We start from the raw sequence: 20742 nt of genomic DNA, 5'->3' as shown, positions 1-20742 counted from the left end.
GCCTACCGTTCTCTCTCTGCCCTTGCTGACTATCCCCCTTTTCGTGGTGTGATAGCCCACGTCCCTGAGCTGGCCGTGTACTACGCCTGTATGGCTTGCGACTCGGGCCTTAGGTACCTGTTGCTTCTCCGTGCTGTACTGATCCCTCTGTGTGGCGGAACCTCCAGGCTTCTTAGGCCAAGGGACCTGAAATCCCTTGCGGGTTGGTTATCTGATGCTGGGCTTGCAACCCTGACAGCCTCGGACCCCTGTGTCCGGTTGTGTAGTTCTCTCTCAGCCAGGACCGGCTCTCGTCGCCTCTGTCCCTGGCTTGCTGTTCCTCCTCTGCCTCGCGGACTCCTCAGCTGCTGCTGACCTGTCCCTCTCCTCTGGGAACCCTTCTGGATGCTTCAGAAGTGGGTCCTGGTCTCTCTAACCCTGCCCTCAGTTCCAGCTTTTATAGGGGCAGCCTGCTCCCCCTACTGGCCTGGGACAGGAGGTGCTGCATGCTAATGGTCCCTGACCAGGGAACCTCCCTCCTGCTCTCAGACACAGCCTTTGATGTTTGTGGCATCGAGGCCTGGGGTGACACACTAAAATCGCTTGATAACCCGCATGCGGAGATGCATGTGAAGATCGCGTCACATCCGCATGTCCCTGGCAGGAAAACGCATGTACAATCTGCACGTACAATCCGCATGCACAATCCACATGTACAATCCGCATGCACAATCCACATGTACATTCCGCACGCACAATCCGCATGTACAATCCGCACGCACAATCCGCATGTACAATCCGCACGCACAATCCACATGTACAATCCGCATGTACAATCCGCATGTACAATCCACATGTACAATCCGCATGTACAATCCGCACGTACAATCCGCACGCACAATCTGCACGTACAATCTGCATGTACAATCCGCATGCACAATCCGCATGCACAATCCGCATGTACAATCCGCACGCACAATCTGCACGCACAATCCGCACGCACAATCCGCATGTACAATCTGCACGCACAATCCGCACGCACAATCCGCATGCACAATCCGCATGCACAATCCGCATGCACAATCCGCATGTACAATCCGCACGCACAATCCGCACGTACAATCCGCACGCACAATCCGCACGTACAATCTGCACGTACAATCTGCACGTACAATCCGCACGTACAATCCGCACGAACAATCCGCATGTACAATCCGCATGTACAATCCGCATGCACAATCCGCATGTACAATCCACTTGTACAATCCGCATGCACAATCCGCATGCACAATCCCCATGCACAATCCGCATGCACAATCCGCATGCACAATCCGCACGTACAATCCGCACGTACAATCCGCATGCACAATCCGCACGTACAATCCGCACGTACAATCTGCATGTAGTAGCCGCACGTACAATCCACATGCACAATCCGCATGTACAATCCGCACATACAATCTGCATGTACAATCCGTACGTACAATCCACATGCACAATCCCCATGTACAATCCGTACGTACAATCCGCACGTACAATCCTCATGTACAATCCGCATGTACAATCTGCATGTATGATCCGCATGTACAATCCGCATGTGTTTTTTTTCTGCCAGGGAGATGCAGAAATGCTCAGGAAAAAATCCGGATCATTTCTACATCGTGGGCACATAGCCTTACTTCCTGTTTGCTGCTTATTGTTTGGATCTTCCACTATAGACCTTTTTATTATATGAACTGTGTGCGGTTTTATCTTGTATAATAAATATGTAAATGTCATGTGATGTTGTCGTGCTGTATTTTTTTTGGGCTATGCTCTGGACTATAACATCCACACTTTACTTTGCACTGACACCAATGCAGGGTATCCGCCTGCAGAAGATTGTGCAGAGCTCGCTGCCGCATAGAGACGACAGATCAGATTCATTATAGTTGTCTCCTGATCGCCCTGTACACAGCACTGAACAAGCACTGAGTACAAATCCTCCTCAGGAGCCAATGATCAGCCTGGGAGACTCCCAGCTCTGCTGAGCAGCATGAGGCTGGAATGTCCCTGTAGCTGGGCTCACAGAACAGCGCCAGTTACAGGGAAAATCGCCAGTTACAGGGGAAATTCGCCAGTTACAGGGGAAATTCGCCAGTTACAGGGAAATCGCCAGTTACAGGGGAAATCGCCAGTTACAGGGGAAATCGCCAGTTACAGGGGAAATCGCCAGTTACAGGGGACAGCGCCAGTTACAGGGGACAGCGCCAGTTACAGGGAAATCGCCAGTTACAGGGGAAATCGCCAGTTACAGGGGAATCGCCAGTTACAGGGGACAGCGCCAGTTACAGGGGAAATCGCCAGTTACAGGGGAAATTCGCCAGTTACAGGGGAAATTCGCCAGTTACAGGGGAAATTCGCCAGTTACAGGGGAAATTCGCCAGTTACAGGGAAATCGCCAGTTACAGGGGAAATCGCCAGTTACAGGGGAAATCGCCAGTTACAGGGGAAATCGCCAGTTACAGGGGAATCGCCAGTTACAGGGGACAGCGCCAGTTACAGGGAAATCGCTAGTTACAGGGGAATCGCCAGTTACAGGGGACAGCGCCAGTTACAGGGGAAATCGCCAGTTACAGGGGACAGCGCCAGTTACAGGGGACAGCGCCAGTTACAGGGGACAGCGCCAGTTACAGGGGAAATCGCCAGTTACAGGGAAATCGCCAGTTACAGGGGAAATCGCCAGTTACAGGGAAAATCTCCAGTTACAGGGAATCGCCAGTTACAGGGGAAATCGCCAGTTACAGGGGAAATCGCCAGTTACAGGGGAAATCGCCAGTTACAGGGGAAATCGCCAGTTACAGGGGAATCGCCAGTTACAGGGGAAATCACCAGTTACAGGGGAAATCGCCAGTTACAGGGGACAGCGCCAGTTACAGGGGACAGCGCCAGTTACAGGGGACAGCGCCAGTTACAGGGGACAGCGCCAGTTACAGGGGAAATTGCCAGTTACAGGGGAAATTGCCAGTTACAGGGGAAATTGCCAGTTACAGGGAAATCGCCAGTTACAGGGGAAATCGCCAGTTACAGGGGACAGCACCAGTTACAGGGAAATCGCCAGTTACAGGGAAATCGCCAGTTACAGGGGACAGCGCCAGTTACAGGGGAAATCGCCAAGAAAAGGAGTCTCTGAAGATCTTATGGAGGGGCAGAGTGTGTGATCTAAAAGAAACCCCCAAACAGAAACACTGCAGGACATGACGCGGCTCATCAAACCCAACTACAAAAATGATTGTCATCAACAAGTATTTGCATCCAAGTAAAACCTAGTCCACCAAGGTGGCAGCTCCTCTATGGGCTGCGCTTCTGTCTGCCAAAAAACGCCATTAGCAGAAGTAGTCTGTACAGGCAGGTAGGTTGTCAGAAAACTGCGGTCACACAGAGTGACAGAACCTCAGCTTTCCTCAGACTAGCTGCAGCGTCCTCACGTCATGGCGGCGGCCGCGGCGTCCTGACTCCGCGCTGGTGGGCGGCTCCCGCCGCAATGACGTAGACGCTGATGGCTGCACAGCGTGACCGCCGCTCCGCGCTGTGATTGGTGGAAATTCCCGCCTCAGCCTTATACTGCCGCGCTGACTTCTGGGACTGCGGTGTTGGCGACGAGTGGGCGGAGTCACAGCGCAGGTTTGGCGGTTATTGGGCGGAGTGTCGCGTCATCCTGCGCCCGCCATTATCTCCCGTGTCCGCGGAGCCGGCGCCGTTATCAGCCTCAGGCGGAGACACACACTAGGTCAGTGGAAATCATATTTCCCTTATGGTTAAAATGGCGGACAGTCCTGTGTAGTTATAGGCTAGTCACTGTGTGAACTACTGATCCCAGGATGGCCGGTCTGCTCCACAGTGACAGCTGTGTCCGGCCTGGTCCTCAGTGTGGAGCCTCGGGGACACTGCACTGTGGAAGCTGTCAGGGATGAGCAGGTCTGCTGCCACTGCCGGGCTCTACAGCTGATATCCACCATATATATATATATATATACCAGCTCTAATGGCTGAGCCCACCAGACCTGAGCCCCTCTACAGCTGATCAACATGTACCAGCGCTAATGGCTGAGCCCACCAGACCTGACCCCTGAGCCCCTCTACAGCTGATCAACATGTACCAGCGCTAATGGCTGAGCCCACCAGGCCTGACTCCTGAGCCCCTCTACAGCTGATCAACATGTACCAGCACTAATGGCTGAGCCCACCAGACCTGACCCCTGAGCCCCTCTACAGCTGATCAACATGTACCAGCGCTAATGGCTGAGCCCACCAGACCTGGCCCCTGAGCCCCTCTACAGCTGATCAACATGTACCAGCGCTAATGGCTGAGCCCACCAGACCTGGCCCCTGAGCCCCTCTACAGCTGATCAACATGTACCAGCGCTAATGGCTGAGCCCACCAGGCCTGACTCCTGAGTGTCTCTACAGCTGATCAACATGTACCAGCACTAATGGCTGAGCCCACCAGACCTGACCCCTGAGCCCCTCTACAGCTGATCAACATGTACCAGCGCTAATGGCTGAGCCCACCAGACCTGACCCCTGAGCCCCTCTACAGCTGATCAACATGTACCAGCGCTAATGGCTGAGCCCACCAGACCTGACCCCTGAGCCCCTCTACAGCTGATCAACATGTACCAGCGCTAATGGCTGAGCCCACCAGGCCTGACCCCTGAGTGTCTCTACAGCTGATCAACATGTACCAGCGCTAATGGCTGAGCCCACCAGACCTGACCCCTGAGCCCCTCTACAGCTGATCAACATGTACCAGCACTAATGGCTGAGCCCACCAGACCTGGCCCCTGAGCCCCTCTACAGCTGATCAACATGTACCTGCACTAATGGCTGAGCCCACCAGGCCTGACCCCTGAGCGTCTCTACAGCTGATCAACATGTACCAGCACTAATGGCTGAGCCCACCTGTCCTGACCCCTGAGCCCCTCTACAGCTGATCAACATGTACCAGCACTAATGGCTGAGCCCACCAGGCCTGGCCCCTGAGCCCCTCTACAGCTGATCAACATGTACCAGCACTAATGGCTGAGCCCACCAGACCTGGCCCCTGAGCCCCTCTACAGGTGATCAACATGTACCAGCACTAATGGCTGAGCCCACCAGGCCTGACCCTTGAGCCCCTCTACAGCTGATCAACATGTACCAGCACTAATGGCTGAGCCCACCAGGCCTGGCCCCTGACCCCCTCTACAGGTGATCAACATGTACCAGCACTAATGGCTGAGCCCACCAGGCCTGGCCCCTGAGCGTCTCTACAGCTGATCAACATGTACCAGCACTAATGGCTGAGCCCACCAGACCTGGCCCCTGAGCCCCTCTACAGCTGATCAACATGTACCCGCACTAATGGCTGAGCCCACCAGGTCTGACTCCTGAGCGTCTTTACAGCTGATCAACATGTACCAGCACTAATGGCTGAGCCCACCAGGCCTGGCCCCTGAGCCCCTCTACAGTTGATGAGCCGTACAGATACCAGCACTAATGGCTGAGCCCACCAGACCTGACCCCTGAGCCCCTCTACAGCTGATCAACATGTACCAGCGCTAATGGCTGAGCCCACCAGGCCTGACCCCTGAGCCCCTCTACAGCTGATCAGCATGTACCAGCACTAATGGCTGAGCCCACCAGACTTGGCCTCTGAGCCCCTCTACAGCTGATCAACATGTACCAGCACTAATGGCTGAGCCCACCAGGCCTGGCCCCTGAGCCCCTCTACAGCTGATCAACATGTACCAGCGCTAATGGCTGAGCTCACCAGGCCTGGCCCCTGAGCCCCTCTACAGGTGATGAGCCGTACAGATACCAGCACTAATGGCTGAGCCCACCAGACCTGACCCCTGAGCCCCTCTACAGCTGATCAACATGTACCAGCGCTAATGGCTGAGCCCACCAGGCCTGACCCCTGAGCCCCTCTACAGCTGATCAACATGTACCAGCACTAATGGCTGAGCCCACCAGACCTGGCCCCTGAGCCCCTCTACAGCTGATCAACATGTACCAGCACTAATGGCTGAGCCCACCAGGCCTGGCCCCTGAGCCCCTCTACAGGTGATGAACCGTACAGATACCAGCACTAATGCCTGAGCCCACCAGACCTGACCCCTGAGCCCCTCTACAGCTGATCAACATGTACCAGCGCTAATGGCTGAGCCCACCAGGCCTGACCCCTGAGCCCCTCTACAGCTGATCAACATGTACCAGCACTAATGGCTGAGCCCACCAGACCTGGCCCCTGAGCCCCTCTACAGCTGATCAACATGTACCAGCACTATTGGCTGAGCCCACCAGACCTGACCCCTGAGCCCCTCTACAGCTGATCAACATGTACCAGCACTAATGGCTGAGCCCACCAGGCCTGACCCCTGAGCCCCTCTACAGCTGATCAACATGTACCAGCACTAATGGCTGAGCCCACCAGGCCTGACCCCTGAGCGTCTCTACCGCTGATCAACATGTACCAGCACTAATGGCTGAGCCCACCAGGCCTGACCCCTGAGCCTCTCTACAGCTGATCAACATGTACCAGCACTAATGGCTGAGCCCACCAGACCTGACCCCTGAGCCCCTCTACAGCTGATCAACATGTACCAGCACTAATGGCTGAGCCCACCAGGCCTGACCCCTGAGCGTCTCTACAGCTGATCAACATGTACCAGCACTAATGGCTGAGCCCACCTGTCCTGACCCCTGAGCCCCTCTACAGCTGATCAACATGTACCAGCACTAATGGCTGAGCCCACCTGTCCTGACCCCTGAGCCCCTCTACAGCTGATCAACATGTACCAGCACTAATGGCTGAGCCCACCAGGCCTGGCCCCTGAGCCCCTCTACAGCTGATCAACATGTACCAGCACTAATGGCTGAGCCCACCAGGCCTGACCCCTGAGCGTCTCTACAGCTGATCAACATGTACCTGCACTAATGGCTGAGCCCACCAGGCCTGACTCCTGAGCCCCTCTACAGCTGATCAACATGTACCAGCAATAATGGCTGAGCCCTCCAGTCCTGGCCCCTGAGCATATCTACAGGTGATGAGCCGTACAGATACCAGTACTAATGGCTGAGCCCACCAGTCCTGGCCCCTGAGCGTCTCTACAGGTGATGAGCCGTACAGATACCAGCACTAATGGCTGATCCTACCTGTCCTGGCCCCTGAGCGTCTCTACAGGTGATGAGCCGTACAGATACCAGCACTAATGGCTGATCCTCCCAGTCCTGGCCCCTGAGCGTCTCTACGGGTGATGAGCCCTACAGATACCAGCACTAATGGCTGAGCCCACCAGTCCTGACCCCTGAGCGTCTCTACAGGTGATGAGCCGAACAAATACCAGCACTAATGGCTGAGCCCACCAGTCCTGGCCCCTGAGCATCTACAGGTGATGAGCCGTACAGATACCAGCACTAATGGCTGAGCCTACCATTCCTGACCCCTGAGCGTCTCTACAGGTGATGAGCCGTACAGATACCAGCACTAATGGCTGAGCCCACCAGTCCTGGCCCCTGAGCGTCTCTACAGGTGATCAACATATACCATCACTAATGGCTGAGCCCCCAGTCCTGGCCCCTGAGCGTCTCTACAGGTGATGAGCCGTACAGACACCAGCACTAATGGCTGAGCCCACCAGTCTTTGCCCCTGAGCGTCTCTACAGGGGATGAGCCGTACAGATACGAGCACTAATGGCTGAGCCCACCAGTCCTGGACCCTTAGCGTCTCTACAGGTGATGAGCCGTACGGATACCATTACTAATGGCTGAGCCCACCAGTCCTGGCTCCTGAGCGTCTCTACAGGTGATGAGCCATACAGATACCAGCACTAATGGCTGAGCCCACCAGTTCTGGCCCCTGAGCGTCTCTACAGGTGATGAGCCTTACAGATACCAGCACTAATGGCTGATCCCACCAGTCCTGGCCCCTGAGCGTCTCTACAGGTGATGAGCCTTACAGAGACCAGTACTAATGGCTGAGCCCACCAGTCCTGGCCCCTGAGCCCCTCTACAGGTGATGTGTCGTACAGATACCAGCACTAATGGCTGAGCCCACCAGTCCTGGCCCCTGAGCATCTCTACAGGTGATGAGCCTTACAGATACCAGTACTAATGGCTGAGCCCACCAGGCCTGGCCCCTGAGCGTCTCTACAGGTAATGAGCCGTACAGATACCAGCACTAATGGCTGATCCTATCAGTCCTGGCCCCCGAGCGTCTGTACCGGTGACGAGCCTTACAGATACCAGTACTAATGGCTGAGCCCACCAGTCCTGGCCCCTGAGCGTCTCTACAGGTGATGAGCCTTTCAGATACCAGTACTAATGGCTGAGCCCACCAGGCCTGGCCCCTGAGCGTCTCTACAGGTGATGAGCCGTACAGATACCAGCACTAATGGCTGATCCTACCAGTCCTGGGCCCCGAGCGTCTGTACAGGTGATGAGCCTTACAGATACCAGTACTAATGGCTCAGCCCACCAGTCCTGGCCCTTGAGCGTCTCTACAGGTGATGAGCCGTACAGATACCAGTACTAATGGCTGAGCCCACCAGTCCTGGCCCCTGAGCGTCTCTACAGGTGATGAGCCGTACAAATACCAGTACTACTGGCTGAGCCCACCAGGCCTGGCCCCTGAGCGTCTCTACAGGTAATGAGCCTTACAGATACCAGTACTAATGGCTGATCCCACCAGTCCTGGCCCCTGAGCTTCTCTACAGGTGATGAGCCATACAGATACCAGCACTAATGGCTGATCCCACCAGTCCTGGCCCCTGAGCGTCTCTACAGGTGATGAGCCGTACAAATACCAGTACTAATGGCTGATCCCACCAGTCCTGGCCCCTGAGCTTCTCTACAGGTGATGAGCCATACAGATACCAGCACTAATGGCTGATCCCACCAGTCCTGGCCCCTGAGCGTCTCTATAGGTGATGAGCCGTACAGATACCAGCACTAATGGCTGAGCCCACCAGTCCAGTCCTGGCCCCTGAGCGTCTCTACAGGTGATGAGCCGTATAGATTCCAGTACTAATGGCTGATCCCATCATTCCTGGCCCCTGAGCGTCTCTACAGGTGATGAGCCGTACAGATACCAGCACTAATGGCTGAGCCCACCAGGCCTGACCCCTGAGCGTCTCTACAGGTGATGAGCCTTACAGATACCAGTACTAATGGCTGAGCCCACCAGTCCATTACTGGCCTCTGACAGTCTACAGCCATGAGCCATACAGATACAAGTACTCATCGCCGAGCCTCCCAGTCCATTACTGGCGTCTGTTGTGGCCAATAAGTGGGGTTCTGACACTGCCAGTCTCTAAGACTGATGAGCCCACCGGTCTATTACCGGCCTGAGCTGTGGCCAGTAGTCAGGTCCTAACACTGCTGGCCTCTACAGTTGACAAGCCTCATCGTTGAGCACATCACTTTATTACTGGCCTCCGCTGTTGGCAATAGATGGGTCTTGACCACAAGCCCCTAATCAGACATGAAAACAACACTGTTATGATAGAAAATGCTCCAGGACAGTTATATTTAACCTCTCGCGTCAGACAATTCACCTTTTCCTTTTTTATCTCCCCTTCTCTATAAGTTTTTGGTGTTTCCGTTTACATGATGGCTTGTTGTTTTGCAGGGCGAGTTGTAGTTTTGAACGACTTCATCCACTTTACCATATAGTGTATATAACCCCTTCCCAGCGTGTTGTCCATGTACATCACACTTCAGGTGCCCGCTCCATACTCGGCAGATGCTGGTTGTATTATACAGCTGGCATTTGCCTGTAACAGCAGCAAACGGATCTTCCTCTGATTGCTGCTGGTTTAACCTGCTACAGGGGTTGGCTAATGCTGGACATCCACTTCATAACTGCTAAAATGCCCCAATAAAAAAAAAACGCACACATACCTCTAACACCCACATCGTCCCAGCAATGTCTGCTATGTTTCCTGGCAGTCATGTGACATAATCAGCAGCCCCTCATTGGCTGCGTCTTTTCATTGTTCCATCAGAGGGGACATCGACTGACAGAATAGTGAAGGCTGCAGCCAATCAGTGGCCACTGATTGGATAAAGATATGCAGTGCTGACATCATTGAAACAATGTTTTTGGAGGTAAGTACGTGTTTTTTTATTTTACCTGGGGTATATTAGCAATTTAGAAAGGGTTATACAGTAGTGGCCAATCCCTTTTAAATAGTTTTTATTGCCATTATTTTGGGTTACATACAGCTTGGTGATTAAAAGGGTTATCTGGTGAAAACAAGTTATGGGTAGGTGATAACTTGTTGATCACTGGTGATCCAACCGAACCCTCACCGATCAGCACAATGGGGAATTTTTTATCTGTGACTTTACAAAATGGACCGGCCTTCCCGACCACTGCTTCGTTCATTCTCTATGTGGTTGCCAAGCCCTGTTCTTTTTTTCTTGCAGCCACATAGAGAATGAATGGAGCGATGGTTGATCTTGTGCACTGTCACTTAGTTTTGTAATGGGGATAAAAATCAGGGCTGTGGAGTCAATTAGCCAAACCTCCGATTCAGACTCCGACTCCTCAGTTTCCATGACACCGACTCCACGACTCCGACTCCCTCATACACGACTCCGACTCCCTCATACACGACTCCGACTCCCTCATGCACGACTCCGACTCCCTCATGCACGGCTCCGACTCCCTCATACACGACTCCGACTCCCTCATACACGACTCCGACTCCCTCATGAACGACTCCAACTCCCTCATACACGGCTCCGACTCCCTCATGCACGACTCCGACTCCCTCATACACGGCTCCGACTCCCTCATACCTGACTCCCTCATACACGGCTCCGACTCCCTCATACACGGCTCCGACTCCCTCATACCTGACTCCCTCATACACGGCTCCGACTCCCTCATACACAACTCCGACTCCCTCATACACGACTCCGACTCCCTCATACACGGCTCCGACTCCCTCATACACGGCTCCCCGACTCCCTCATACACGGCTCCGACTCCCTCATACACGGCTCCGACTCCCTCATACACGACTCCGACTCCCTCATACACGACTCCGACTCCCTCATACACGACTCCGACTCCCTCATACACGACTCCGACTCCCTCATACACGACTCCGACTCCCTCATACACGGCTCCGACTCCCTCATACCTGACTCCCTCATACACGGCTCCGACTCCCTCATACACGGCTCCGACTCCCTCATACACGGCTCCGACTCCCTCATACCTGACTCCCTCATACACGGCTCCGACTCCCTCATACACAACTCCGACTCCCTCATACACAACTCCGACTCCCTCATACACGACTCCGACTCCCTCATACACGGCTCCGACTCCCTCATACACGGCTCCCCGACTCCCTCATACACGGCTCCGACTCCCTCATACACGACTCCGACTCCCTCATACACGGCTCCCCGACTCCCTCATACACGACTCTGACTCCCTCATACACGACTCTGACTCCCTCATACACGGCTCCGACTCCCTCATACACGGCTCCGACTCCCTCATACCTGACTCCCTCATACACGGCTCCGACTCCCTCATACACAACTCCGACTCCCTCATACACGACTCCGACTCCCTCATACACGACTCCGACTCCCTCATACACGACTCCGACTCCCTCATACACGGCTCCGACTCCCTCATACACGGCTCCCCGACTCCCTCATACACGGCTCCCCGACTCCCTCATACACGGCTCCGACTCCCTCATACACGGCTCCGACTCCCTCATACACGGCTCCGACTCCCTCATACACGGCTCCGACTCCCTCATACACGGCTCCGACTCCCTCATACACGGCTCCGACTCCCTCATACACGGCTCCGACTCCCTCATACACGGCTCCGACTCCCTCATACACGGCTCCGACTCCCTCATACACGACTCCGACTCCCTCATACACGGCTCCCCGACTCCCTCATACACGGCTCTGACTCCCTCATACACGACTCTGACTCCCTCATACACGACTCTGACTCCCTCATACACGACTCTGACTCCCTCATACACGGCTCCGACTCCCTCATACACGACTCCCCGACTCCCTCATACACGACTCTGACTCCCTCATACACGACTCTGACTCCCTCATACACGACTCTGACTCCCTCATACACGACTCTGACTCCCTCATACACGGCTCCGACTCCCTCATACACGGCTCCGACTCCCTCATACACGGCTCCGACTCCCTCATACACGGCTCCGACTCCCTCATACACGTCTCCGACTCCCTCATACACGGCTCCGACTCCCTCATACCTGACTCCCTCATACACGGCTCCGACTCCCTCATACACGGCTCCGACTCCCTCATACACGACTCCGACTCCCTCATACACGGCTCCGACTCCCTCATACACGGCTCCGACTCCCTCATACACGTCTCCGACTCCCTCATACACGGCTCCGACTCCCTCATACCTGACTCCCTCATACACGGCTCCGACTCCCTCATACACGGCTCCGACTCCCTCATACCTGACTCCCTCATACCTGACTCCCTCATACACGACTCCGACTCCCTCATACACGACTCCGACTCCCTCATACACGACTCCGACTCCCTCATACACGGCTCCGACTCCCTCATACACGGCTCCGACTCCCTCATACACGGCTCCGACTCCCTCATACACGGCTCCGACTCCCTCATACACGTCTCCGACTCCCTCATACACGGCTCCGACTCCCTCATACACGGCTCCGACTCCCTCATACACGTCTCCGACTCCCTCATACACGGCTCCGACTCCCTCATACCTGACTCCCTCATGCACGACTCCGACTCCCTCATACACGGCTCCGACTCCCTCATACCTGACTCCCTCATACACGACTCCGACTCCCTCATACACGACTCCGACTCCCTCATACACGGCTCCGACTCCCTCATACACGGCTCCGACTCCCTCATACACGGCTCCGACTCCCTCATACACGGCTCCGACTCCCTCATACACGGCTCCGACTCCCTCATACACGGCTCCGACTCCCTCATACACGGCTCCGACTCCCTCATACACGGCTCCGACTCCCTCATACACGGCTCCGACTCCCTCATACACGGCTCCGACTCCCTCATACACGACTCCGACTCCCTCATACACGGCTCCGACTCCCTCATACACGGCTCCCCGACTCCCTCATACACGGCTCCCCGACTCCCTCATACACGGCTCCCCGACTCCCTCATACACGGCTCCCCGACTCCCTCATACACGGCTCCGACTCCCTCATGCACGACTCCGACTCCCTCATGCACGACTCCGACTCCCTCATGCACGACTCCGACTCCCTCATGCACGACTCCGACTCCCTCATGCACGACTCCGACTCCCTCATACACGACTCCGACTCCCTCATACCTGACTCCCTCATACACGGCTCCGACTCCCTCATACACGACTCCCTCATACACGACTCCGACTCCCTCATACACGACTCCGACTCCCTCATGCACGGCTCCGACTCCCTCATGCACGGCTCCGACTCCCTCATACACGACTCCGACTCCCTCATACACGACTCCGACTCCCTCATACACGACTCCGACTCCCTCATACACGACTCCGACTCCCTCATGAACGACTCCAACTCCCTCATGAACGACTCCAACTCCCTCATACACGGCTCCGACTCCCTCATACACGACTCCGACTCCCTCATACACGACTCCGACTCCCTCATACACGACTCCGACTCCCTCATACACGACTCCGACTCCCTCATACACGGCTCCCCGACTCCCTCATACACGGCTCCCCGACTCCCTCATGCACGGCTCCGACTCCCTCATGCACGACTCCGACTCCCTCATACACGACTCCGACTCCCTCATACACGACTCCGACTCCCTCATACACGACTCCGACTCCCTCATACACGACTCCGACTCCCTCATGAACGACTCCGACTCCCTCATACACGGCTCCGACTCCCTCATACACGACTCCGACTCCCTCATACACGACTCCGACTCCCTCATGCACGGCTCCGACTCCCTCATGCACGGCTCCGACTCCCTCATGCACGACTCCGACTCACTCATGCACGACTCCGACTCCCTCATGCACGGCTCTGACTCCCTCATACACGGCTCCCCGACTCCCTCATACACGGCTCCCCGACTCCCTCATACACGACTCCGACTCCCTCATACACGGCTCCCCGACTCCCTCATACACGGCTCCCCGACTCCCTCATACACGACTCTGACTCCCTCATACACGACTCTGACTCCCTCATACACGACTCTGACTCCCTCATACACGACTCTGACTCCCTCATACACGACTCTGACTCCCTCATACACGGCTCCGACTCCTTCATACACGACTCCGACTCCCTCATACACGACTCCGACTCCCTCATACACGGCTCCCCGACTCCCTCATACACGGCTCTGACTCCCTCATACACGGCTCCGACTCCCTCATACACGGCTCCGACTCCCTCATACACGGCTCCGACTCCCTCATACACGGCTCCGACTCCTTCATACACGACTCCGACTCCCTCATACACGGCTCCGACTCCCTCATACACGGCTCCCCGACTCCCTCATACACGGCTCCCCGACTCCCTCATACACGGCTCCCCGACTCCCTCATACACGGCTCCCCGACTCCCTCATACACGGCTCCGACTCCCTCATACACGGCTCCCCGACTCCCTCATACACGGCTCCCCGACTCCCTCATACACGGCTCCCCGACTCCCTCATACACGGCTCCGACTCCCTCATACACGGCTCCGACTCCCTCATACACGGCTCCGACTCCCTCATACACGGCTCCGACTCCCTCATGCACGACTCCGACTCCCTCATGCACGACTCCGACTCCCTTATACACGACTCCGACTCCCTTATACACGACTCCGACTCCCTCATACACGACTCCGACTCCCTCATACACGACTCCGACTCCCTCATGCACGACTCCGACTCCCTCATGCACGGCTCCGACTCCCTCATGCACGACTCCGACTCCCTCATACACGGCTCCGACTCCCTCATACCTGACTCCCTCATACACGGCTCCGACTCCCTCATACACGGCTCCGACTCCCTCATACACGGCTCCGACTCCCTCATACACGGCTCCGACTCCCTCATGCACGGCTCCCCGACTCCCTCATGCACGGCTCCCCGACTCCCTCATGCACGGCTCCCCGACTCCCTCATGCACAACTCCGACTCCCTCATACACGACTCCGACTCCCTCATACACGACTCCGACTCCCTCATACACGACTCCGACTCCCTCATACACGACTCCGACTCCCTCATACACGACTCCGACTCCCTCATGCACGGCTCCGACTCCCTCATGCACGACTCCGACTCCCTCATACACGGCTCCGACTCCCTCATACCTGACTCCCTCATACACGGCTCCGACTCCCTCATACACGGCTCCGACTCCCTCATACACAACTCCGACTCCCTCATACACGACTCCGACTCCCTCATACACGGCTCCGACTCCCTCATACACGGCTCCGACTCCCTCATGCACGGCTCCGACTCCCTCATGCACGACTCCGACTCCCTCATGCACGACTCCGACTCCCTCATGCACGGCTCCGACTCCCTCATACACGGCTCCGACTCCCTCATACACGGCTCCGACTCCCTCATACACGGCTCCGACTCCCTCATGCACGACTCCGACTCCCTCATGCACGACTCCGACTTCCTCATACACGACTCCGACTCCCTCATGCACGACTCCGACTCCCTCATGCACGACTCCGACTCCCTCATGCACGGCTCCGACTCCCTCATGCACGGCTCCGACTCCCTCATGCACGGCTCCGACTCCCTCATGCACGGCTCCGACTCCCTCATACACGGCTCCGACTCCCTCATACACGGCTCCGACTCCCTCATGCACGACTCCGACTCCCTCATACACGGCTCCGACTCCCTCATATCCGACTCCCTCATGCACGGCTCCGACTCCCTCATGCACGACTTCGACTCCCTCATACACGGCTCCGACTCCCTCATACCTGACTCCCTCATACACGGCTCCGACTCCCTCATACACGGCTCCGACTCCCTCATACACAACTCCGACTCCCTCATACACGGCTCCGACTCCCTCATACACGGCTCCCCGACTCCCTCATACACGGCTCCCCGACTCCCTCATACACGGCTCCCCGACTCCCTCATACACGGCTCCCCGACTCCCTCATACACGACTCCGACTCCCTCATACACGACTCCGACTCCCTCATACACGACTCCGACTCCCTCATACACAACTCCGACTCCCTCATGCACGACTCCGACTCCCTCATACACGGCTCCGACTCCCTCATACACAACTCCGACTCCCTCATACACGACTCCGACTCCCTCATATCCGACTCCCTCATGCACGACTCCGACTCCCTCATACACGGCTCCGACTCCCTCATATACGGCTCCGACTCCCTCATGCACGACTCCGACTCCCTCATACACGGCTCCGACTCCCTCATATCCGACTCCCTCATTCACGACTCCGACTCCCTCATACACGGCTCCGACTCCCTCATACACGGCTCCGACTCCCTCATACACGACTCCGACTCCCTCATACACGGCTCCGACTCCCTCATATCCGACTCCCTCATGCACGACTCCGACTCCCTCATACACGGCTCCGACTCCCTCATATACGGCTCCGACTCCCTCATGCACGACTCCGACTCCCTCATACACGGCTCCGACTCCCTCATATCCGACTCCCTCATACACGGCTCCGACTCCCTCATACACGACTCCGACTCCCTCATGCACAACTCCGACTCCCTCATACACGACTCCGACTCCCTTATGCACGGCTCCGACTCCCTCATACACGACTCCGACTCCCTCATGCACGGCTCCGACTCCCTCATGCACGACTCCGACTCCCTCATGCACGACTCCGACTCCCTCATGCACGGCTCCGACTCCCTCATACACGGCTCCGACTCCCTCATACACGGCTCCGACTCCCTCATGCACGACTCCGACTCCCTCATGCACGACTCCGACTCCCTCATGCACGACTCCGACTCCCTCATGCACGACTCCGACTCCCTCATGCACGGCTCCGACTCCCTCATGCACGACTCCGACTCCCTCATACACGGCTCCGACTCCCTCATACCTGACTCCCTCATACACGGCTCCGACTCCCTCATACACGGCTCCGACTCCCTCATACACAACTCCGACTCCCTCATACACGGCTCCCCGACTCCCTCATACACGGCTCCCCGACTCCCTCATACACGGCTCCCCGACTCCCTCATACACGGCTCCCCGACTCCCTCATACACGGCTCCCCGACTCCCTCATACACGGCTCCGACTCCCTCATACACGGCTCCGACTCCCTCATACACGACTCTGGCTCCCTCATACACGGCTCCGACTCCCTCATACACGACTCCGACTCCCTCATACACGACTCCGACTCCTTCATACACGACTCCGACTCCCTCATTCACGGCTCCGACTCCCTCATACACGGCTCCGACTCCCTCATACACGGCTCCGACTCCCTCATACACGACTCCGACTCCCTCATACACGACTCCGACTCCCTCATTCACGGCTCCAACTCCCTCATTCACGGCTCCAACTCCCTCATACACGGCTCCGACTCCCTCATACACGGCTCCGACTCCCTCATACACGACTCCGGCTCCCTCATACACGGCTCCGACTCCCTCATACACGACTCCGACTCCCTCATACACGACTCCGACTCCCTCATACACGGCTCCGACTCCCTCATACACGACTCCGACTCCCTCATACACGGCTCCGACTCCCTCATACACGGCTCCGACTCCCTCATACACAACTCCGACTCCCTCATACACGGCTCCCCGACTCCCTCATACACGGCTCCCCGACTCCCTCATACACGGCTCCCCGACTCCCTCATACACGGCTCCCCGACTCCCTCATACACGGCTCCCCGACTCCCTCATACACGGCTCCGACTCCCTCATACACGGCTCCGACTCCCTCATACACGACTCCGACTCCCTCATACACGACTCCGACTCCCTCATACACGACTCCGACTCCTTCATACACGACTCCGACTCCCTCATACACGACTCCGGCCCCCTCATACAAGGCTCATGTGCACAGATTCATCTCAGTAAAGTCCAGACCCTGAGATCAGGAATAGGACGGACATTTATAGGACATTTCATAACTTTCCCAAATTCTTAGGAAAAAATATTCCCCACAAACTGCATTGAACGACTGCACCCAATGTATTATAGATTTTAGGAGTTGGAGTCGGTCCCTTTTATACCGACTCCACCAAAATGGACACCGACTCCACAGCCCTGATAAAAATACTCTATTTTGCCGATCGTTGCTGGTCCCAGCGGTCGGACCCCACTAATCAGTAAATTATCCTCTATCTGAATAGGTTATAAATGGAGCATCTCACCAGGTTTTCCCTGTAGAAACAAAATAGGCAGAGGTTGGATGGGATGTAATGAAGCCCGCTTGGCTAATTCATAGAGAATTTGTCATCAAGATTTTATACCCCAAACGAAGGGCATGTAAAGGCGCTTCAATGCTGATTAAATCCTTACCTTCATTGTAGAAATCTTTTTTTGCTGTTTTAGAGAAATTCATACTGTGTGCAGAATTATTAGGCAAGTTGTATTTTAGAGGATTATTTTTATTATTGATCAACAACTATGTTCTCAATCAACCCAAAAGACTCATAAATATCCAAGCTTAATATTTTTGGAACTTGGAGTGTTTTTTTTTTTAGATTTGGCTATCTTAGGAGGATATCTGTTTGTGCAGGTAACTATTACTGTGCAGAATTATTAGGCAACTTAATAAAAACCAAATATAATCCCATCTCACTTGTTTATTTTCACCAGGTAAACCAATATCAGTGCACAAAATTTAGAAATAAACATTTCTGACATGCAAAAACAAAAACCCAAAAAAATAGTGATCAATATAGCCACCTTTCTTTATGATGACACTCAACAGCCTTCCATCCATAGATTCTCTCAGTTGTTTGATCTGTTCTCGATCAACATTGCGTGCAGCAGCCACCACAGCCTCCCAGAAACTGTTCCCAGAGGTGTACTGTTTTCACTCCCTGTAGATCTCACATTTTATGATGGACCACAGGTTCTCTATGGGGTTCCGATCAGGTGAACAAGGGGGCCATGTCATTATTTTTTCTTCTTTTAGACCTTTACTGGCCAGTCACGCTGTGGAGTAGTTGGATACATGTGATGGAGCATTGTCCGGCATGAAAATCATGTTTTTCTTGAACGATACCGACTCCTTCCTGTACCACTGCTTGAAGAAGTTGTCTTCCAGAAACTGGCAATAGGTCTGGGAGTTGAGCTTCACTCCATCCTCAACCCAAAAAGGTCCCACAAGTTCATCTTTGATGATACCAGCCCATATCAGTACCCCACCTCCACCTTGCTGGCGTCTGAGTCGGAGTGGAGCTCTCTGCCCTTTACTGATCCAGCCTCTGGCCCATCCATCTGGCTCATCAAGAGTCACTCTCATTTCATCAGTCCATAAAACCTTTGAAAGATCCGTCTTAAGATATTTCTTGGCCCATTCTTGACGTTTTATGTTATGTTTCTTGTTCATAGGTTGTCGTTTTTCATCCTTCCTTACCTTGGCCATGTCCCTGAGTATCGCACACCTTGTGCATTTTGATACTCCAGTAATGTTGCAGCTCTGAAATATGGCAAAACTGGTGGTGAATGGCATCTTGGCAGCTTCACGCTTGATTTTCCTCAATTCATGGGCAGTTATTTTGCGCCTTTTTGGCCAACATGCTTCTTGCGACCCTGTTGGCTATTTGCCTTGAAACGCTTGATAGTTCGGTGATCACGCTTCAAAAGTTTGGAAATTTTAAGACTGCTGCATCCTTCTGCAAGACATCTCACAATACTGGACTTTTCAGAGCCGTCAAATCTCTCTTCTGACCCATTTTGCCAAAGGAAAGGAAGTTGCCTAATAATTAAGTGCACCTTATATAGGGTGTTGATGTCATTAGACAACACCCCTCCTCATTACAGAGATGCACATCACCAGATTTACTTCATTGGTAGTTGGCTCTCAAGACTATGCAGCTCGGAGTAGGACGACATGTAGAAAAAGTATCATGTGATCAAAATACGCATTTGCCTAATAATTCGGCACACAGTGTAGTTTAAAGCGGTTCTCCTGTACTATTGATAATTGACCAATGTATATTTATGTTGAAAAGAAGTTTCTTTGTAAATGCCTTGCGCTGCTGTTACTGCCTGTGAGGGGCGCTATCGCTGGCCGCTCACAGGCATCACATGACCCCCCACTGATGTCATGTCAAGTGAGGCGTGACATCAGTGACGCGGTCCCCATGGCGGGGTTAACCCATGCGTCACCTCCAGCATCCACTGTGAAATGCAGCAGAGTCATGTCCAGCTGTAGCTGGGGTTCACGTGATGTCAGCACCGGCTGCAGCCGGGGTTAGCGTAATGCCTGTGAGCGGCCAGTGATAGCGCCCCTCACAGGCAGTAACAGCAGCGCAAGGTATTTACAAAGAAACTTCTTTTCAACATAAATATACATTGGCCAATTATCAATAGTGCAGGAGAACCGCTTTAAATTGTATAATAGTCAGTTGGAAGTGCAGTGGGAAGGGCAATGTACCGGCTCCTCTCCCCATTCCCTGTCTGTTCC

General features: G+C 54.9%; 1 protein-coding gene across 1 annotated transcript in view; it reads left to right on the top strand.

Annotated features, from left to right (window-relative positions):
- The first annotated feature begins 3598 nt into the window (after positions 1–3598).
- LOC141243678 (probable RNA-binding protein 46) overlaps positions 3599–20742 on the top strand; it is a 32545-nt gene continuing 15401 nt past the window's right edge. Inside the window, exon 1 of the mRNA XM_073668944.1 lies at positions 3599–3748. The gene's annotated coding sequence lies outside the window, so the exon portion shown is untranslated. The remainder of the gene's footprint in view (positions 3749–20742) is intronic.

Source organism: Phyllobates terribilis, unplaced genomic scaffold (genome assembly GCF_046119375.1).
Source record: "Phyllobates terribilis strain yellow unplaced genomic scaffold, ASM4611937v1 Scaffold_2__4_contigs__length_985480577, whole genome shotgun sequence".
NCBI lineage: Eukaryota > Metazoa > Chordata > Amphibia > Anura > Dendrobatidae > Phyllobates > Phyllobates terribilis.
Note: the sequence above shows the minus strand (reverse complement) of the source record. Positions and strands in the feature narration are given on the sequence as shown.